This window comes from Schistocerca cancellata, chromosome 1, assembly GCF_023864275.1.
Source record: "Schistocerca cancellata isolate TAMUIC-IGC-003103 chromosome 1, iqSchCanc2.1, whole genome shotgun sequence".
NCBI classification, from domain to species: domain Eukaryota; kingdom Metazoa; phylum Arthropoda; class Insecta; order Orthoptera; family Acrididae; genus Schistocerca; species Schistocerca cancellata.
The window spans coordinates 1,049,883,446-1,049,907,037 of record NC_064626.1 but is presented as its reverse complement, the minus strand read 5'-3'; the positions used below and the strand labels follow the sequence as shown (position 1 = coordinate 1,049,907,037).

Here is a 23,592-nt window from a genome sequence, read left to right as displayed (position 1 = left end):
CCCTGACGAAGTTAGTGAGTGTAGTGGAAAAAATAAAATTGATGATATCAGTGTACAAGAGGTAACTGAACACATTAACCCTTTCATGGCTAAAAGGTATTTGTATACACCTTAAAAATAAAAGGCCAAAAAGTCTCTTCGTTTGTGATACATAACACGCTTCCACTACCCAAAAATTTTTAAGCCGACCGTTTTTCAAAATCGGTGGCCGGCCGGGGTGGCCGAGCGGTTCTAGGTGCTTCATTCTGGAACATCGCGACCGCTACGGTCGCAGGTTCGAATCCTGCCTTTTTAAGTAGTTCCAAGTTCTAGGGGACTGATGACCTCAGATGTTAAGTCCCATAGTGCTCAGAGCCAAAATCGGCGAAATGGGAAACATGTGGCCCACGAACCTACCTAGATCCATGTTTTCATATGAGCCTAGGGTTTCTTTTAATTTTAGAATGATTTTATCAGGACGACAATTATGGAAAAAAAGTATAAAAATCAATACCAAAATACATTTATTCTCCTGGCAACGAAAAACATGAAATATTGCACAGATGCTTACATTATAACAGTTGAATTTTCCGGGGGATGTATATCCCACGACATACAAACCAGCAAAATTACTGAGGCGTGTAGTAATATTTCAAAACAATGTCTCTAATGTATAAGAAAAGACAATTAGTTACTTGAGACATTCATGAAGTTCAGAAGATGGTGATATGATATGATTTTCGCGAAACAAATGCGTTGTGCCACCTATAAACACACGCCGCCCGGTTTGATCGTTCACAACCTTCTATACGTCCACCCCATGGTCCGCAATATTTTTCTCCAAGTTTCGAATGTAAAAAAATGGCTCTGAGCACTATGGGACTTAACATCTGAGGTCATCAGTCCCCTAGAACCTAGAACTACTTAAACCTAACTAACCTAAGGACATCACACACATCCATGCTCGAGGCAGGATTCGAACCTGCGATCGTAGCAGCAGCGCGCTTCCGGACTGACGCGCCTAGAACCGCTCGGTCACAACGGCCGGCTCCGAATGCACCTCTTAGCACTAGACAGATATGGGATACAAACGTCTCAACGCTCAAAACTGCATATTATTTTAGTGGGACATGTATCCCATCAAATACGAAAGGGTTAAAAAAATTCTCCAAGTATATATATTTAATGTTACACGTATAGTTACAATTATTGTGTGTTCCATAACAAACATTAGAACACAACAATAACTACAGTTGTATTACCTTCAGCATGTTTTTCAACAATGTTTAGCTTCTAAAGGATATTGTTTGCTATTTATTTAAGCTTCGTTTCCATTAAAGAAACCTCATCAAGTGTTTTTCACATTATGAAGCTCAAATGGTTTTCTAATGTTTATTGTTACAATAGGCCTAATGCACAGTTCCATTATGCATAATGAGACCAAAGGACTTTAAAGTCTTTTTTCGTGTTGGTTGGAATGTAATTACGTTGAGGTTCCATTAAATTAAACAGAAACAACCCTTCTTCGGTACAAAAAATTGGAAAAATTCAACAATAAATACATTTTTAAGGGAACAGAAACTCGGCCTGTATTATCTCACTCATGACATTTAAGCGGTTGGTCTAGTGATGCATAACACTATCCACCTTTACTGTGTGCAACGTCTATCTATCGTCTTCTTTCCGTGGTTGATAACCCACGTTCCTGGAATTTTCATTGGTAGGTGGTAGAAAAATGTCACATTTGAGAATGAGCATAATAATAGCACACACGTTGTGCTTAATGTCACTGGCATCAGTTCATCCGCCGTAATTTTCATGGTTTACCGAGTTCACGTGCATTGGCAACTTCCCTGTGAGTGATTTGTTACTGTGCATTTTAGGTGATTCCGGACGGCGTGGATAGAATGTACCATATTTCATGTTTGTGGAAGAGGTGGGAGGAGACAAAGTGACTCTAAATGCTGTCTTCGTAAAGCATCACGACGGTGTCGAGCGGAACGGACGATTACCATCAGCAATCTCTGAAGCCGTCACACTGTACGACATTTAAGAGCAATTACGAGATCAAGCAAGGACAGAACTCACATTGTAATGATATGACGAGCACTTCGTCACTTTTCTCCTATGCTGGTCAAATTCTGGAGGTAGAATTGTTTCAGCAGCAAGATTCCAATCCCTTCCAGGCCGACAATTGCATCGCCACAATTTTGAGTTAGATGTCCGGAAGTGGCGAGTAGAAGAATGAAACATGTGTGGTGTTGATCTCCCACGACAATTGCGTTGCGTTTTTGATTATATCGACAAAATTATACTCTTTCCTGTTTCCTGTTCATCACTCGCTTTTTCTTCCATTTCTGCATGTATTGCTCCAAAGAATGATGCAGTGTCGGCATCAAATTATCAGAAGCAGGAGGCACTGCTAATGGAGCTCTCTTATCTGGTACAGCAACTAACACATTGTCGCTTCCACTGTCAAGCATGCCGTTACTTTCTTCGTATCACACGTCGCACTTCGGTTACATGTGTAATACAAGGTTCCAACCCCTCACGCCCCTCATCAAGACGTCTACATCGTGTACATTTGACCTTCCGCGATTGTTGAAGCGTCAGACCTACTGGACGTTGCGTCCAGTGCCATGACAACTCACTCTCTAGAGATTGGACGTTCATATTCATAGGACACGTACTTTAGGATGTCCCGCTGAAATGATTAGGATTTGAATCATGTCGGCCGGCGGGTTGAAGGTCAACCAACATTGGTATCGCGGCGCAACACCACCTACTGGTAAAATGTGCCTGTGGCTCTCATTGTCGCTATCCACCGAAGGTAATTGACCAGTGTGACTTGAGCAGACGTGCAGGATGCCTCGCAGACGTACGTCCGAACCGTACCGTCAAATTAGTGATTTTGAAAGAGGGCGCATTATTGGCATGAGAGAATGTTGTGCATCCATCCGGAAAACTGCTGCTCGTGTGGGACGAAGTGTTTTGGCCTTGCAACGGTTGTGTGGAGAATGGTTCACGGAAGGCCATAGAACACAACCAGATGGGTCAGGTCGCAACACCATACCATTCCCCGAGGAGACAGACACGTCATCGGAATGGCATTGCAGGACAGACCTGCACCCTCCTCAGCTCTGGCGCAACAGTGGGACAGTGTAACACATCGCACACTATCAGGAGTGAAGTTCGTCGCCGTTTATTACGACGTGGGTTACGTACGCGTAATCCACTTCACCGCCTACGTCTGAAGAATGTGCAGACGGCCATGGTGTGTGATATGTCAATGGGGACAGGAATGGTATCAGATAATGTTTTCGGACGAATCCAGGTTCGTTTTGTTTGAAAACGATGGCCATATTTTGGTTCGCCACAGACAGGGGGAGCGGCATCACAGTGACTGCATTCGTACAAGACATACAGCGCCAACTCAAGGCCTTATGGTGTGAGGTGTTATTGGGTACAACCACAAATCACATTTGGTGCGTGTTCTGGGCATTGTGACCAGTGTGGGCCATATGAATGACACCCTGCGGCCCGTAGCCATATCCTTTCTGCACAATACCCCAGATGACATTTTTCAGCAAGGCAATGCACGACTACATGTTGCTGCGCGAACACGTGCCTTGTTTGGTGTCACAGAATGTCAGCCTTTTACCTTGGCCCGCCTGATCACCAGACTTGTCACCAACCGTAAAAGTGTAGGATATGGTGAAACGACAGGCGCAGCCTGTACCCAATGCCAACCACCACAGATGATCTTTGGAACCAGGTGAATGCAGCATGGACGGCTATACCAAAGGAAACCATTCGCGCCTTATAAGCGTCGATGCCATCACGCATGGAACAAGTTATGAGGACACCTGGTGAACCGATATTACTGAAATGCTCATCATTGCTGCAGAGCATGCAAATTTACACGTCCTGTAAGTATGAACGTCCTGTCTCTAGGCGTTCAAGGTGTTCAGTTTTTTCTGAACATGACAGAAAGTTCCGCGATGCCCTACTCACACTTAAGTGCTTGGCAAAGGGTTCATCGAACCACGCTAACAATAGTTCTCTGTTTTTCCAATATCTAACAGCGCACTGAAAAAACGAACACCTATATCTTGCCGTGCGAGATCTGATTTCCTTATTTGCGTCTACAAAATATCTTCGCATTGGGAGGAGAAAGTTGGTGATCGATATTTCTTGAGAAGATCCCGCCACAACGAAAAACGCCTTTGTTTTAATGATTACCACCCCAAATCCTGTATCAGTGACACTCGCTCCCCTATTTCTCACTAATACAAAACGTGCTGCTCTTCTTTGAACTTTCTCTATGTACTCCGTTAATCCTATCCATAAGGATCCCACATCCCGCAGCAGTATTCGAGAAGAGGACGGACCCGCGTAGTGTAGGCAGTCTTTTTAGTAGATCTTCTACGTCATCCGCCAATAACACCCAGTCTTTGATTCTCCTTCCCCACAGCATTTTCTGTATGTTCTCTCCAATTTAATTTGTTCGTAATTGTAATTCCTAGGTATATAGTTGAATTTACGGCCTTTAGATTTGACTGATTTATCGGGTAACCGAAGCTTAATGAAATTCCTTTTAGCATTCATGTGGATGACCTCTTCTCTTCAATTTTCGCACCATACGCCTTTTTCGAAATCGTTTTGCAATTTGTTTTGACTTTACTATACGATAAACGACAACATGATCTACAAGCAACGAAGACGGTTGACCAGATTGCCTACTAAATCGTTTCTGTAGATAAGTAACAGCAGAGGGCCTATAACACTACCTTGGAGAACGCCAGAAATCGGCATCACTTTGTAACTATGTACGTTACCCAACGGTTCCTGAATAATAAGCGAACATTATAGTCAATTAAACATAGTACCAAAGACAGTAACTGTAAACGAACAGCCTTCATGATCGTTGACCATTATTTCAGTATTGCGGTTGATTTCGCGAGAGGCGAGAGATAACGTTCGTGAGTCACGTTCAGTCGCGCATGGCAAGGGTGCTCTCATTCTGTCTCACCAATTCTACAAAACACTTTTCATTACGGGTTCAAAATGGCAAAATAATTTTAACTCAGTTTCTTTCCCCTGGCGGAAAGGAAAGTGTTCCGCTAACACGTATGCTAGCGAACCACCTCCCTGCGCGAGAGACCCAGGCTGCTTCGTGACTCAACAGACCAGCACGCGAGGCACTGGAATGTGTTTGCTGACCGCGAACGGAAGCATGCATCAAATAACACTTTCACAGCTGGCTCAGTGGTCTAGGGGTATGATTCCTGCTTTGGGTGCAGGAGGTCCCGGGTTCAAATCCCGGCTGAGCCCTTACTTTTTCCTTTATCACATTATACCAACAAATTCTGCAGTCCACTGGAGAGTTTTCGCTGTGTGTAGTTGGTCATAGAATGAAATAAATGGATATTTCTCACAAATCCTTGGCCGTTACTCTCGCGAGGTGTGTGTAGCGTTCGCCGGCCAGTGTGGCCGAACGGTTCTAGGCGCTTCAGTCTGGAACCGCGCGACCGCTACGGTCGCAGGTTCGAATCCTGCCTCGGGCATGGATGTGTGTGATGTCCTTAGGTTAGTTAGGTTTAAGTATTTCTAAGTTCTAGGGGACTGATGACCCCAGATGTTCCCCAGATGTTAAGTCTCAAAGTGCTCAGAGCCATTTGATTTTTTTTTTTTCTTTTTGTGTATCGTTCATTAATCACCATACAGGCTGGTATACTTTTATATTTGACCTATGCCGGTGTGCTAATCAGTAAGATGTACGTCCGCTGTGAATCCTAGACCCTGTTCTAATAAAATAAGACTATAAACAATAGTCTATCCAGACCCTGAGCTAGTTGGTGGGCCGTCTATTAGTTATGGCGAAATAGTTTTTAGATTTCACTACAATTGATCCTGAGATCACTTGCTAGTAATCATTGTCCATTACATGTTCCGACTTTCTTCAGACTGACACAAAAGTGATATATGTGTGTGTGTGTGTGTGTGTGTGTGTGTGTGTGTGAGAAATCTCATGGGACTTACCTGCTAAGGTCATCAGTCCCTAAGCTTACACACTACTTAACCTAAAGAATCCTAAGGACAAACACACACACACACACCCATGCCCGAGGGAGGACTCGAACCTCCTCCGGGACCAGCCGCACAGTTCATGACTGCAGCGCCTTAGACCGCTCGGCTAATCCCGTGTAGCTGTTATGTCTGTGAGTGATAAGGTGCTGAATGCGAGTTGTGTGTGTGAAGATCATTTTTTCTGGAGCAGCTGTACCTACCTCCTGCCCTTATGCTTATAACTAAAGTGTAGTTAAGCTAGTTTTACAGGATTCATATGTGTCAAAAAAAAAATAGTTTCTCATAATACTTTGTAGGTAAGTGTTGAGAACACAGTTTACTCATCGTCATACACCTGTGTACACTCCTCCTTGTTTTATTATTGTCGGTCCAACTGATGTCCATTATGTTTTTAGTCTTGTCATTTAACCCATAACGAATATCCCAACTAGAGGACATTTTTTATTCTGGACTTAATCGGTTGGCGGGGTTTCGGACGCGGATGGGGTTTCTCTCAGCACAAATGCGCTCTGGGAGACTCTTCGCTGTTCTGGTACACGCACCGGCCCGACCTATACACTTTTACTTCCCTGTAAATTATTTCTCTGCTCTGGCATGAATGTCGCTTTCAGTACCTCGATTTTACCAGTCCTGCCTACTTTCATAATCCAAATTTCTGGCAACATCACTACTCCAGGAGCACTACCTCTTCACCGAAGGACTGACGACCTTGTTGTTTCGTCCTTTAACCCCCAGTGAACCAATCAACTGTGAACAAAAACTATTATTTTAAAAAATGTGATAGTGTTACCCTTGTTACTGACCCAACGTAGGCGAGGTTCAGCTACAATCGCGGAGTCACTGTAAATTCCGCTGATTTTGCTATAGCTATAGCAACAAATTAAAATATTCATTGTTGTATGTGTTTTCCCATGTATGAAGAAGTTTTCCGTGGTTTCTTTTTTTCCAGGAGATTTTTTCAGTTTTTTTCCACTGTTACAGACACTGACGCTTCTAACACACAATTCCGCCTGCAACTGTAATTCCCGAAGCTGTGAGTAACTGCAGCTTTTTGAGTGGAAAGATAACTGTCATTGAGTTTTAGAATCACATTTTGAATCAAGTAACGCCCGAATTAGACTTCACAGAAGAATGCCTATTCAGTATAGGAACTACGCCACTTACATTGTGGTGGCCGGGCACAACATAGAAAAGTACAGCATCGGCCTTTCTTAAGCAAACAGTTTTCCTTTATCTTAAAACTTACTTTTAAGAAGTGCTGCACCTATGGTATTTTGCTATGTGGAGTTATTTATACTTTCATTAAACATAGCTCCTCATGTCTGTTAACTAAAGCTTCCTATAGTTGGAATACAGTAACTGGTGCAATTAACTAAAAACATCTAGTGGATGCAGCCATGTGGCACAACGTGACTTTTAATGATGTGAAATTAGGAGTGTGCTGCAGTTTGAATCACCAGCGCCGGGAGTGGCCAAGAATTGGCTATTCAGCCGTGCGCTGGCCTGAGTGAAGTAGCGCCCAGCCTTGGTGCGCGTTTCCCCCACCACCACGCCATTCTGTCTTGAGTGTGAGGAGGGGCAAATTGCCATCTATCTCTAAAACAAAGATAATAAACAAAACTAATTTTCAGAATTATTTAATTGTTTTTGGCGCGCTGAAACACATAATTTTTGTCTGCTACAGACTGTCGGCATACAGGCAGACGCAGACAATTTCACAGATTTTCGCACTCAGATTGGCATGTAATCATGACTTATTTAGTTTAATAACTGAAAAAACGGCTTTCACATGCTTATGTTGAGCGAAATATTGAAGCAATTTTGCAACCTCTGGAGACGTGGAAACAACCTGAGGAAAGAAATATAGACGTCCTGAACAGTTTTAACGAAAAAGGAATTACCTTGCAGGTCGATTAGCCATGTCTGCATATGCACAGGGACGCTTTCAACTGAAATGGCAAACAGTCTTTTAAACAGACAGAAAACAGTAGTAACACTGGCAGTGTTCGTAAAACATTCAGGAAACTCTCCTTGTGATTCTTTAAAGGCCACAAAGAATTTTTCAAACCACAGGCTTTCTTTAACGTGAGTTAGCGTAGAGAACTGGATTGTGTTTATCAGAATGTATACCTTCTACAATGCGATTTTCTTTTTAACTGCATGTCCATCAAATCAGAAAGAAGTTTTTTCTTTTCCTGCATTATCTTACACTTTGAGTAGTGTGCATTCAAGTTATTTCAAAATGCGAGGTTTGCAATCCATTCCGAATGTTCTAATTTCCGTGTCTGCACTCCCTTTTCCTTCATAAGTTCAATAAGTTTGAAATCTAAAATTAATGGGAATCGCTAGGAGGAAGAAAACGTTCTTTTCGCGAAACACTGTTGAGAAAGTTGTGAGAACCAGCATTCGCGGCTAAACTGCAGAATGAACCTATTGCCCCCAACATACGTCTCGCGTAAGGACCGCTGAAACAAGGAAAGAGAAGTCAGGGCTCTTACGGAAATATAAAACAGTCATTTTTTTCCCGTCGTCCCATTTTCGATTGGAACTGTAGTGGCTTAAGGAGTATGTATGAAGGTGTGAAGATGTAGAAAAAAGTATCAGTTGTTCAGTATTTACAGCCATTGTCAAAAATGGTTCAAATGGCTCTGAGCACTATGGGACTTAACATCTGTGGTCATCAGTCCCCCAGAACTTAGAACTACGTAAACCTAACTAACCTAAGGACATCACACACATCCATGCCCGAGGCAGGATTCGAACCTGCGACCGTAGCAGTCGCGCGGTTCCGGACTGAGCGCCTAGACAGCCATTGTCGCTAGCTTTTATCTGTACAGTGTTGTTGACTGCCTGTATAGCACACCATCTGTTCACCCAAGTGCATACTGGACATACACTGGAAATAGCAAGACTCTGCACGATTTTTATATTTCAGTGAACATAACCGTTACTTTCCAACAGGTTCAAGTACTGAATACCAGTGTTCTTATCTCTGTGGGGACAGCTTTTATTTAATGCTAGAAACCGAGCAGTTACAACATTACGTATAGCCTGTTAGCGTCTTTATTACTTACCTCTCGAGGGAACTTAAAAGAATGAACAACGAACAAAGGCGTAATGGGGTACAGCACCTCTTGTAGTACCAAAATTCACCGCTGTACTTCCCTGCATACCCTTCGCTTTGCTCCTCAAATTTGTATGTAAACAGAAATCTGCTGTCCGACGTTTAGTGTACCCTGCAGGAACGACTACGCTACAAGTTTCTGCCTGTACGATCTAGAGTTGCAGGTATCCAATAACTTTATTATTCTATACAACCTAACAGTATTATTGTGATTACTTTCTGTGGTTTACAGTAGATGCGAACATGTTAGTTAGAGTTAACCATGGTCGTTGTTTCGGAATTTTCTCTTTCCAGCATCAGATGGATTTATATAAATTAAAAAGACCCATTATTTGTAAAACACTGTTTCTGGGCAGCGTAGGTTGTTAATTTAAGTAAGTCCTCCTCATGATGGAGATATAGTATCCCGAAAACGCGTAGCGGATCCTTGCAGCTATTTGTATGCTTCACTTCATTTCTATGATTTAATGTGACAGCAATATTACACTCCGGGCCGTTGCTGCCTGTTTCAAATGGCTTAAAATGGAAAGGAATACACATCATCAAGAGAAGATGAGCGCCACGCTTTAAAGCCGATGGGAGAACTAATTAACGAATTTAATGGTTGCTGTTACTACTGCATTACGACTCGACTTGACTTCGCTATGTCAGTAAGCACGTTAGTGAGAGGTTCAACCGCAGTCAGCGGCTGTACATCCCAGACATTTAAGTAAAGACGCTAAGCCCGTAGAATTCGTTGAGTGAAAAGCGTCGGTAAGAGCACTTTAACAGATTTCACTAGCTGCTTCATATTTTAGCTAACCAGGATATATAGGACGAAGTGGTGTTGATTTAGCAAAATAACTTTATCTTTGCTTCTTTAGTCCGTTGGAAGGGAGTGTTCTCGAAAAGCGTATTCTAACGTGGCACCAGCTCTGCGGGAGACGCCACACAGCTTCGTGACTCACAGATCAGCACGCGAGACGCTGGGATATGTTTGTCGACTGTGAAGACGAGAAACATCTTTCATAACTGGCTCAGTGGTCTAGGGGTATGATTCCTGCTTTGGGTGCAGGAGGTCCCGGGTTCAAATCCCGGCTGAGCCCTTCGATTTTATTCCCAGACGGTGAAAATGCGAATACAATTCGAAGTCCATTACTGAAAGGAAATTCATAATCTCGCGAAAAAATACTAGCTGAAATCCCTTGCAGTAATATTAATGGACGGATTCCTTTATTCATGCAGGCTATGCTTCTGACTTGCCACTTTCGACAGAAATCTTATTGCTGAGGAACTCTTATTTTTTCCCAAAGTAGATAACTGTCAGGCAATGAGGGCGCATCAGCCTCCAAATTCAGTCCTTCCGGTCACCTTTCATGGACTGCAGTAACAATCAAGAATCGACCTATTTGAACAGCACAATCAAGAAGCTACCCATTCTCATGGGGATGGTGAAAATTCCACCAAGAACGGAAGAAAGAAAGGAGAAGTGTGCGCGATCCACTGATTGTATATATATAATTAAAAAAATCGTTCGGCCGTTGATGTTTAATGTTACCCCAGGGCGGGTCGCTAGTATGTTAGAAGCACAGTCCGCTTGGTACAAAAATAATTCACCGGAACATCACGACAAGCAGCGAACGTCATACGACGCCACTGTATACGCGATGTACAGTCATTACTTGTTGCGCGAAACAGATATTTGGGAGTGGACCACATATAAACTAACTTGCACTACAAGAAGTGCAACAGACGCGTACTGGCACACAGAGAATTTATACGCCCCGCATAATGAGTAATGCAAGAGATACCAGCTTCGAATTCGATTGGTGTTTTCTTAGTACAGACTGTAATGGAGGATATTTTTATGTAAATTTGTGTGTAATGAACGAATGGGCTTTATACATATCTTATTCTTTTGTTTCCCCATTTTATTGTATAGTATATTTTCTATGTTGGTACAAAATTGTTAGCAAACTGTAAACATTTTATTCTCTATATTATCTGTATTCATGTAATTTTCTGTTATGACTGCAAATTAATAACATATGTAGGATTTTGCTAAAGTTAAAGGTTCCTTGTTAAAACAAGAGACTGAGAGTTGCCGTGCAGACATGTGAACGCGGGAGTCAATCGGTGTGCGCTAATTTTGGAAACTTTAATCAGTTTGTGCGGGAATTTGAAGTCACGCCCTTTTATGAGTCGGGAACTATTCTGGAAAACACGGAAGAGAAATGGAAAGTATTTACTGAACAGAATCGACATGAAGACTGCAAAAGCGATTCAGTGTGGTTAATCGCTAAGAAATGTCGAACTGTACCATTATTGAGGGAGGCCAACACTGCTAATTTAGAATGTGTAGTCGGACAGAGAGAGGGGAAGAAAACATATTAGTAGCACCAGGTGAAATATGTAGGCCGATATAGCGGTGCTGAACTGTGTGACAATCAGCACGATGGTCTAGGAGAACTGAAGACGCAAAAGATTAATGACTGCGAACATGATAAAAGCAGAATAATATTACAGACGAAATTATAAGGGCAATTCGCAAGTTTTGCTTAATACAAAAACCAAATGAATGAGTACGGCCCGGAAAAATAATGTCGAAGCGGGCGTTTACAAGTTGTGTATAGTATTTCACTTGCATTTTGAACTGAAAATTCTCATTTCGATACTTTTTGTTACAGAAATCCGAGGCGTACCGAAATTAAAGTCCTTACAGTGCGGAAGATCAAAACCTAAATTGCACACGGTATTAATCACAGTATAGGAACAAATTTGACATTGTAGTCGACCGCAATCTTGTACAAGACTCAGAGATTATTGCAGCGTCAGGGAGGTGATTCCCAACGCAGACGCATTGTGAAGGAATGTCCTTGCAGTTCTGTCATTTCTCTGGAGTCAGCGATGTTACCAAAAACATAACATCAGAGAGCAGTGAGTTCTATGAAGTGAATTAGATTTAACACCGAGACTTTTGATTCACCAGTTAATTAAAATATAATCATTTAATTAAAAGACTGTCACATTTTATATAATGGAGGATTTTTTTGTAAGTTGATACCTAGAAAATGTAGGGCTACTGTAAGTGATTCATTCGTTTTCAAAGTTCTATATTTTCCGTAGTGTTACATGTACACATGTGAGTGATGCTTGAGTAGAACCGTAAAGTCACCAAGTTAGCATTTTGCACTATACAGATGTGCTCCGAGTCCTCTCTGATCGAACGACATACGCCCAAGCGGTAGTTAAGTTCGCTCAATACTCTGTGTCGCAAAATCGTGTCAGTGGTCATCACGGCAGCACTGATGCGTTCTCCGAGCTGTTCTAGTGTTCTTGGTAGTGGGGGCTACGTAAACACGGTCATTAATGTGCCTGCAAAGGAAAAATTCACAAGGCGATAGGTTAAGCATCCTGGGGGTCCCAAGGAACACTACGTCCAATCTAGCGATATGCGGAAGTTCAACGTTTAGGTAGCGCCGTACATCGATGCTCCAATGAGAGGTTCCCCCGTCTTGTTGGAAGAGAAATTCTAGGAATCAGCAGTCAGTTGCGAAATCAACTACAGCTGCAACATACTAAGGTACGAGATACCCGACAAATTCTCTTTACACAAGAAAAACAGTTTTTTATATACTTACTTTTACTTTTTCGTGTCCGGAGATTTGTTTCAAAGCCTTTCAGCCCAATGTGGGGCCAAGTCCAATGTTTCTCTCTTCTCAAGCCATAGTTCGTCAAGGGTACACCTTGTTTGGCAGATGGAGCACTGTAGAAGGTGTTCCATATCCTGAACTTCACCACAGTCGCATTTGTTGTCTCCTTCGTCCTTAAAGCCCCATTTGACTAGGTTTGCTTTAACTGGTGCTACGCCTGTTCTGATGCGGTTCAGTGTTCTCCAAATCTTCCAGCTCATGTACTGCCGCTGGGTATTTCTCGTTAGGCAGGGTAGTCCTTCGGAGGCTCGTTCAATTCACTAGTGAGAAATCTCTTGCGGGATTTAAGTCTGCTACGTCCACATGAAGAACTATGCAGCGGGCGGCGCTCGTCGAAAATCTGTTTAAATTTTTCTGAATGTTCGTGCGCAATTCTTCGGGATTCAGGAGATGAGAATCCGGCTGCTTTGTATATTTTCCCAAGTGGAGTGGGTTTCATGCATCCTGTTGTTAGCCTGCATGTTTCATTAAGGACTGTAGTGACTTTTTTGGCATGTGTGGATCGAGACCATACAGGGCATGCATATTCTGCCGTGGAGAAGCAAAGTGATTGAGCAGTTGTTCGTAATACAGTCGGACTAGCTCCCCATTTACTATTCGTCAGTTTTCTTAAAATATTGTTCCTGGCAGCAACTTTTTGGCAGGTTTTTTCACAGTGATATCTGTACGTCAGTGATCTATCCAGCACGACACCAAGGTATGTTGGTTTGTCCGTATGGTCCAGTTTGTTGCCGTTCCAGGTGACGTTCAGCTTCCTGTTTGCCTGTTTTGTGCGGAGATGGAAAGCGCTAACCCGTGTCTTAGATGTATTTGGTTTGAGGGAGTTCTCTTTATAGTATTCAGACATTACGTGTAGCGAGCTTTCTAATTTCCCTTCTACTTCCTCGAAGCTATTTCCTTCGGCTGTAATGGCCAGATCATCGGCATACAAGAAATGGGTAGTACGTTCCGGTGTTGGTTGATCATTGGTGTATAGGTTAAATAGTAGGGGGGCCAGCACACTGCCCTGGGCGAGACCGTTCTTTTGTCGACGCCATCGTCTTTTTTTCCGTCCAGCATTACATAGAACTGTCTGTTTTGCAGCAGAGATTCAATCATTTTTGTGAACTGATTATTCTTAAATGTACAGTACAGTTTTTCCATGAGCTTTCTGTGGTTGACGGTGTCGTATGCAGAACTTAAGTCCACTAATGTTACACCTGTTATTTGTTTGTTTTCAAACCCTTCCTCTGTGTGTTCTGTGAGTGCTAGGATTTGACTGGTGCATGATTTCCCGGGTCTGAATCCAGCCTGTTGGGGAATGAGCTTTTGGTCTGCGATATTTGCTTTGCGGTTTAGGATTATTCGTTCGTACAGTTTGTACAGATGGCACAGGAATGCTACTGGGCGGTAGTTCTTCGGTTGACCTGCGTCTTTCCCAGGTTTTAGTAGCGCCACTACCTTTGATTTCCTCCACATCTTTGGGAGATTTTCCATGATAGTATATAGAAAATACTAACCTTCGGCGAATCACGATCATGCGCCACACTTTAACGAGGAATTCCAGCGTCCCATACTTACACGTTCCCAGATAAATGGAAGGTCTCGCACGTTCCAGGATACAAACTTCGGGGTGTTCAAAAAGTCTCTCCGCAGTGCTATATGATTGTTAGCTGCTCGTGCCGTAAGCCGCAGTGAATATACCGAAATGAAACTCGGTGAAATACATGTTATTAATTATTGGATATTCATTTTTACTTACAAATTTTCACATTAAATGTTGAATGTGTCCCCCCTGTTGTTGAATACACAATTCAATTCGTCTAATCATGTTTCCAAACACAAGCTGTAACATTTCTTCTGTAACAGAAGCAGTAAAAGTGGATATTGCAGTTTTCAATTCATCGATGGATTTTGGACGGTTTTACAGACAGTTTTCTTTCGCTGTACCCCATAAGAAAAAGTCTGGTGGTGTTAGGTCAGACGATCGCGGAGGCCAAAGTCCCTGTGAAAGTATGCGATCACCAAAAACATCAGCAAGCAGTAACATTGTAACGCGAGCTGTATGCGCGGTTGCACCATCTTGTTGAAAACAACCGTTCAGTATTTCACTAACACAAGTTCCTTACAGCTGTGTGGGCCGTTCCGACACTAACATCGATTTCTTGGCGAATTTTCATACTGACTTGTTCGGACTCATGGACATTTTACCGGAAATACCGAGTAGTTTATCCTCAGACAAAACGCTACGACGAGCACCTCTCGGTGCATCTGTCACTGAACCCGTCCTTCGAAATTTGTTAGTCAAATCTTACACAGTATCGCGAATGTGGGAGTGTTGTCTCCGGGAAAACTTGTTCGACTAAAAGCACACGTTCTTCAATGGTTAGCATTTCAACAGTGACAAAAATGAAACAAACGAACTAAAATTAAATGTTCACGTCACCACGTAACGACACACACTAACGATACTACTGACGCTGGCTGAGATAAAGGAAGCTGTGGAATATTGGGAGAGTCCACTTGAAGGGAAGTAACTCACACGCCGCGCGCGGTTAACAATCAACGGCACTGCGGAGACTTTTTGAACACTCCGTATTTTCGTGCTTTGTTGCCATTTTGTCAAGGCACTGGACACCTAACGCCAGTTGATGGGCACAATGCAGTTTCGTTGAGTCCACGATACCAACCACGCATTAGTCATATTTGTACGTGTAATACTTTGGAAAAGAATGAATGATTTATAGCAGCCCTGTATTTCAAGTTTACCACGTCACATAATACGGCACCAGCATACCGGGTGTCTCTCGTAAGCGTCATCACTCCTTTGGTGTTTCGGCAAATATGCGAAAATTTGTTTTTGCAATGTGTAGCTGGAGTAAGACGAAACAAATACTGCTCATCAAATGTTCCATGCAACTTAGTGTCAACAGATAGCGTCGACTGGTTCAAATGGGTTCAAATGGCTCTGAGCACTATGGGACTTAACATCTTAGGTCATAAGTCCCATAGACGTACAACTACTTAAACCTAACTAACCTAAGGACATCACACACATCCATGCCCGAGGCAGGATTCGAACCTGCGACCGTAGCAGTCCCGCGGTTCCGGACTGCAGCGCCTAGAACCGCACGGCCACAGTGGCCGGCTGCGTCGACTGGTTTCCCACTAAAAACAAAATGATTTTTAAAGTGGAATTTTACGCGCCCATTCGATAGAGCGGTCCCAAATTAGTTCTAGTGCGACATTCATTTTATCAATACGTGTTAACAGGAACAGAAAAACGGGAAGACCATCTCTCCAGCAGTGACTGGATAGCACTGCCGCCTTGCGGTAGCAGATAACGCGCGGCAGGGCTCCACGTGAGTCGCTGCTGGGCTACTCGTCATTTTTCCGCTTTTACTGTCCCTGTTAATACATATGCGTAAAACAGATATCGCATAGACTGATTTGGGACCGGTCTATCGAAAGGGAATGTGAAATTAGGCTTTAAAAATAATTTTCTTTGTGATGGCAAGCAAACTGAAGCTTCCCAGTGGCAACGGCCTTCGCATGAAACATGTAATGCTTTGGATTTACTTGTGACGACTCCCTCTACACTATGCAAAGAACGAAATTGGAAACATCTGCTGAAACACCAGAGAAATTGGGCCTGGCGGTTCTTGGAAGTGACGCCCTGTGTACTTAATATCTCTATTTAATGAAACATTTGATGCAAATTTCTGACGAGACATATCTTAAATTAAATATATTAACTGTCTACTCTCAGGGATTTATTCTCTTCAGACACCCTGTTACCGAACAGGGTGACGGAAGGTAGAATTTTCTAAGACAGTAATTCGACTAAAAACTGCGTTGCTACTTGAGTTACATGTAGAACGGATAATTGTTCTGCCTAGTAACAAAACAAAGTCGACAGTATTTAATATACTCAACATTTTATAGTTTTCGTCCAGTTCATCGTGGGATTTTCATCATCGATTTACCGGTTACATTGCCTTCGCATCAGAATGGGTAGCTTCTTGGTTGTTCTGTTGTAATGGGATGATTCTTGAATGTTCCTGCAATCCTTGAAAGGCGATCGGAAGGAGCGAAGTCACGAGGTTCTTTCGGAAGATGACACGTCTGAGGCACAAACTGCGTGAATAGAAAACCAAACCAATCATATTACTGTAGATTTCTTTACACAAGATTCCGTGGTTGCTTTCAGTATTGGACTGTTGTGTGAGAATGCTTAGAGACTTTGGGGTGTATTCGTATTCAAACCTCCTAGGAATAAAAATTGAAGGGGGATTTGAACCCGGGACCTCCTGCACCCAAAGCAGGAATCATACCCCTAGACCCTTGAGCTCGTTGTGAAGTACAGAAAAGCCTTCACACTCGACAAACACATTCCAGCGACTCGCGTGCTGGTACTTGAGAGACGAAGAAGTGTGGCGTCTATCGCAAGAAGCTACGTCACTAGCATATGCCTTTTGAGAACACTCCCCTTTTGAACAGAGGAAAGAGGCAAGGTTAAAGCTGTTTTGCTAAATCATCACATGGACGTTCTGTAACTCGTTGGTTGCTAAAACCTGAAGCTGTTAGTGAAGTTTGTTGAAGAGCGCTTACCGATGCTTTGTGAGAGCCCTTTCCTCCTAATAACGAAACAACTTATATCGGCAGTATTTAAATCATTTTTTAATGGTGTATTACGTCATTATTGTTCTTTTTATCTTGTCGCCGGCCGGAGTGGCCGAGCGGTTCTAGGCGCTTCAGTCCGGAACCGCGCTGCTGCTACGGCCGCAGGTTCGAATCCTGCCTCGGGCATGGATGTGTTTGATGTCCTTAGGTTAGTTAGGGTTAAGTAGTTCTAAGTTCTAGGGGACTGATGACCTCAGATGTTAAGTCCCATAGTGCTCAGAGCCATTTTCTTATCTTGTCGACTGAGAAAGAGAGCCAGAATGGTACATAATATGGGTGTTTGATTTGCGGAATGAAATAGTATGAGAGGCGATTAGTGTCCAAGATCACATGTCAATAAGATCACATGATAATTAATGTTAGAACTATCACGTTTTAACGATCTGATAACAAAAGATGTGTCGCGGTTGGAGGCTACCCAGTTCTTAGTTTGGAAAAGCGGATTTGTGCCATCAGTTTTATGTTCTTCTCTACCGGTTTCGATTGTTACAGTCATCTCTAAGGAGACAAATTTCTCAGGAGAGACGTAATTGCGCCAAGGCACAGCATGTTTATATGGACTGTGTTTATAAGGACTCTGTTAAGACAATTACGACAATTATATAAGTTCTACATTTGTATGTCTCGTATATGACGGAAACGTATTATTCAACCATTGACGTACGATGTTTTTCTCCTTGAAGGTGATGGTAACAGTCGAAACCGGTAGAGAATAAACATGAAATTTTACAGCTGGTGGCACTAATGTGCCAAATTATTTAACAGCTGTAGGCAATCACCTACGAAACGATCTACATTGAAAGAACCCTACAATATCAGATTGCGTGATAAGTGGTATGAGTAAATGAAAGGTAGTGCCCATAACACAGAAAGAACCCGAAGTGTGAGATTAGACGATAAGCGCTAAACGTCTGGAGCCTGTCACGTAATTTAAATCTCTGCTGGTCATACTACGAAGCGAAATGACACAAGATGAGCACCTACAAACATAGCATGTTAGGTGGAAAGAAAGAGTTTTTCTGGGAGGGTTTTGGTAAAAGTGCATGTATCCGTAATGGAAACCGTCTACCATATATCTTTGAAAGAAAGACGACGTATTTGTCTGAAAATGTGGGTAAATTTACTCGCAATTTGAGGTAAAATGTGCAACGAGTCTTCCACCTCCGTCGTAAGGACGTTGGGAGTACGATAAAAGCGATAGAGCGATTTCAAGACATACAAACCCGTGCTACACATTCGATTGGAGTTGGTCAGAGAATCAGTAATTTTGATGTAAATTACTATCCGCCATACACTGAGCAGTGACTTGTGGATTATACAGGGAGTACACGAATACTGCGTGAACCTGAAACCCAGTCGATTCATATGACAAAGGAAGATATCATCTCATCTTCCTTAGGATCACGCCCTGTAAAACACCGTGGCGTTCAAACCAACCTACGAATCGATGGTCGCTTTACTTTTCTGTAATCCGCAGTCTTTATTTCGACTCCTGAAGTGGAACTTTCAGTTATCCAGTCTTCAAATTGTCATGTGGAAAATGGTGCAACAGGCATCTTTCATATCCGCAAGTGATTCTCGGGGATGAAAGTCACTTTTAAGTGTCTCAAGAATCCAGGTCTGTTACTAGTCCATCTAAGTGTTCCTCAAACTGTTGTTATATATTTTCACTCTCTATTTTAAGATTCACAGACGGTAGAGCCATTTTTACAATTCTCCACTTCTTTCCCCATATTTCAGTTTCAGATGCGATATTTTCAGTGCCTTAGGTCTGTTTGGAACTTTTATGCTTCCCAATACTGATGTTAACGTTAACAGCCAGGTAGACTACATTAGATACTTGACATTCGAAACAGAATGCTCGTGTCCATTTATTGATAAATTATTATTTTGAGGTCCACTGCGGTTTTTCGTTTAACGTCACTTTACAGTGATCTCCAGCGGTAGTCTTATTTTTGTGTGAAAGCCTTCAGTTTTCAGCTGCCACTCTTTCTTTTGAAGAGGTGTTGCCTCACTTACTGAACTCTCACGGAAGCTGTTAGTCTTCGCCCATCCATATTTCCAAGTGCATACGTTTCCATTTCATAGATTTTCATAGATTTTTCTATTATCCACGTGAACACTGAAATTTCTCACATACTTGACACAAGCGGAGTTGTGCAATGGGTATCGAAATGCGTTCGCATGTGAGAGAAGTGGTTTTCAAATCACTATCCGGGCAGCCATTTCGTTGTTTCCCTAGGGAGAATACCGGGATAATCCTTTACACGGCCTGTCTGCACTTTCATTCGTGTCCATTGTGAGCTTCTACTCTGCATCTGTCTTCCTAGACGGGACATTAAACCCTACTGTTCCTTTCAGAATCATGGTGATATGCATACAAAATCATGTCTTTTTATGATGTAATATATACTACGACAGTCACTTGTTAGTAATATTTTGACACGTTTCGGCTGCATGCTGCCATAATCAGGTGACTTTACAGTTACTTTTACATTGTCATCAATATGACGTAAGGTTAGTTTTCCTTGTGTGCATCACACTAACCCCACCTCAAATTAATTAGAATCTAAAAGTAACTGTAAATGCAATGATAACGGCAGCATGCTGCCGAAACGCGTCGTGCTAGTGAAATATTAGCAACAAGTGACAGACTGTTGCAGTGTATGTTATTTCATTAAAAATCTTACAAAACGGTCCCAGCCGTCAAAGAATATCCATAAAACATGGATAAATTTAATTCTAAAAAATCATGTCTGCGTTTCTTCATGATGCTGGACGTGTTTCGGTGTGCGCATTGTTTAACTGTCTCTCCCCATCTTTCTGTGGCAGATAATGAAATCACGTTCGTGGAATTTTCATTACTAGGTGATAGAAAAATATATATTTGAGAATAAGCACAATGTGCCATTACCGTTTTTCATACCACTGGCATCATTTCATCTGTCATAATTGTAATGGTTCTGTGAGTACACACACACACACACACACACACACACACACACACATACACATACACATACACACACAGGCACCCTCACTGCGAGTGGCGTGTTAGTGTGCATTTTTGGTGATTCCGAACGACGTAAGTAGACTGTACCATTTTTGTTTTGAAGTTTATGGCAGAGACAGAAGAAAGCAGAAAGTGAAACTAGATGTTGTCTTCGTAATGCATCACCACAGCGTTGAACGGAATGAACGATTACCATCAGCAGTGTCTTACGCCGTCTCGCCATACGACGTGTAATAGAGATTACGAAATTAAACAGGAACAATTACTCACTGTCTATTGATTCGACGAGCACTTCGCCACCTTTCTTCCTATGGCGATCAAATTCTGGAGGTAGAATTGTTTCAGCAGCAGTATCCCAATCCCTTCCAACTCGAGCATTATATGACTACAATTCTGCGGCAGATGTCCGGAAGTGGTGAGTAGAAGAATGAAACACGTGTGGCGTGGATCATTCACAACTACGTCTTGAATTTTTGATTATAATAATAAAATCATTCTCCCTCGTGTTTCCTGTCCATCGCTCGCTCTATTGTCCCCAAAGAATACTATACTGTCAGTGTATAAATGATCAGAAGCAGGAGGAACTGTTCTTGGGCTCTCTTCTCTGTGATAACAACTTGCACGCAGTCGCTTCCACCGTTAAGAATGTCGCTACTTCCTTCGTATCATACTTCGGTTATTTGCCTGATATTATACAAAATTCCAGATTCCTCAGCTCTCTCACCAACATGATATTTTTAATATCAAGTCAAACACTATCAGTACATTTGGTCTCTGGCCCTACTGCCCTGTTCAGATGTTGGTTTCATCCTTATACCTAAATGTGATCATCAGTGATAGAGCATGGAACTCACATGGTGCCATCGCTCCGGGTTGACTGTTTTGCTGATGTGTCGTTTTATCGTATCGCTTATTGTTGCCTACGTTCAGCTCTTCGTGTAACTCTCTAATTATGGTCCATAGTCGTAAGCATCTATTTTGGATTACTACCAAGACGGATGCATCATTTACGTTTGCCCTTTCGAGATTTCTGAGTTGTCAGATTTACGTTGTGTCCAGCGCTACAGCAACTTACATGTAAGTCAGAAATGTTTCATGATGCCTTACGCACATTCCTTCGGGGAAGCCTATGCACAAATCGCCGTATCTCAGTAACCGTGTACGTTACGCGACGCTTCCTGAATAATAAGCAAGAATTATAGCCACTTAAACATGTCAGAGGTAGTGTACGGTAGATGAACAGCTTTTATGATCAGAGATGCCATAACACACTCCTGGAAATTGAAATAAGAACACCGTGAATTCATTGTCCCAGGAAGGGGAAACTTTATTGACACATTCCTGGGGTCAGATACATCACATGATCACACTGACAGAACCACAGGCACATAGACACAGGCAACAGAGCATGCACAATGTCGGCACTAGTACAGTGTATATCCACCTTTCGCAGCAATGCAGGCTGATATTCTCCCATGGAGACGATCGTAGAGATGCTGGATGTAGTCCTGTGGAACGGCTTGCCATGCCATTTCCACCTGGCGCCTCAGTTGGACCAGCGTTCGTGCTGGACGTGCAGACCGCGTGAGACGACGCTTCATCCAGTCCCAAACATGCTCAATGGGGGACAGATCCGGAGATCTTGCTGGCCAGGGTAGTTGACTTACACCTTCTAGAGCACGTTGGGTGGCACGGGATACATGCGGACGTGCATTGTCCTGTTGGAACAGCAAGTTCCCTTGCCGGTCTAGGAATGGTAGAACGATGGGTTCGATGACGGTTTGGATGTACCGTGCACTATTCAGTGTCCCCTCGACGATCACCAGTGGTGTACGGCCAGTGTAGGAGATCGCTCCCCACACCATGATGCCGGGTGTTGGCCCTGTGTGCCTCGGTCGTATGCAGTCCTGATTGTGGCGCTCACCTGCACGGCGCCAAACACGCATACGACCATCATTGGCACCAAGGCAGAAGCGACTCTCATCGCTGAAGACGACACGTCTCCATTCGTCCCTCCATTCACGCCTGTCGCGACACCACTGGAGGCGGGCTGCACGATGTTGGGGCGTGAGCGGAAGACGGCCTAACGGTGTGCGGGACCGTAGCCCAGCTTCATGGAGACGTTTGCGAATGGTCCTCGCCGATACCCCAGGAGCAACAGTGTCCCTAATTTGCTGGGAAGTGGCGGTGCGGTCCCCTACGGCACTGTGTAGGATCCTACGGTCTTGGCGTGCATCCGTGCGTCGCTGCGGTCCGGTCCCAGGTCGACGGGCACGTGCTCCTTCCGCCGACCACTGGCGACAACATCGATGTACTGTGGATACCTCACGCCCCACGTGTTGAGCAATTCGGCGGTACGTCCACCCGGCCTCCCGCATGCCCACTATACGCCCTCGCTCAAAGTCCGTCAACTGCACATACGGTTCACGTCCACGCTGTCGCGGCATGCTACCAGTGTTAAAGACTGCGATGGAGCTCCGTATGCCACGGCAAACTGGCTGACACTGACGGCGGCGGTGCACAAATGCTGCGCAGCTAGCGCCATTCGACGGCCAACACCGCGGTTCCTGGTGTGTTTGCTGTGCTGTGCGTGTGATCATTGCTTGTACAGCCCTCTCGCAGTGTCCGGAGCAAGTATGGTGGGTCTGACACACCGGTGTCAATGTGTTCTTTTTTCCATTTCCAGGAGTGTATTTCAATATTGCGTCTGGTCTGGAGGCGAGAGATACGTTCGTGAGTCGCTCATTCTCCCTCACCATTCTACTTACCATTTTCATGACGAGCTCAGTGACAAAACATTTTAACTTTGCTTCCTTCCTCTGGCGAAAAGGAAAGTGTTCTGCTAACTCGTCTGTTGGAGCGAGCCAGATCCGTGTCAGAAACCCAGGCTGCTTCGTGACTCACAGACCAGCACGCGAGGCACTGGAATGTGTTTGCCTACTGTGCAGGCAAGCAAGCAACAAGCACATCTTTTATAGTGGCTCAGTGGTCTAGGGGTATTATTCCTGCTTTGGGTGCAGGAGGTCCCTGGT

The 23,592-nt window shown here is 43.4% G+C and overlaps 1 protein-coding gene and 2 non-coding genes across 3 annotated transcripts in view; 2 read left to right on the top strand and 1 right to left on the bottom strand.

Annotated features, from left to right (window-relative positions):
* LOC126090494 (uncharacterized) overlaps positions 1–23,592 on the bottom strand; it is a 687,867-nt gene that overhangs the window by 293,813 nt on the left and 370,462 nt on the right. The window lies entirely within an intron of this gene.
* Trnap-ugg (transfer RNA proline (anticodon UGG)) lies at positions 5,242–5,313 on the top strand. Its single transcript has one exon. It is a non-coding gene; the product is annotated as a tRNA-Pro (tRNA).
* Positions 10,207–10,278, top strand: Trnap-ugg (transfer RNA proline (anticodon UGG)). The gene has a single exon. It is a non-coding gene; the product is annotated as a tRNA-Pro (tRNA).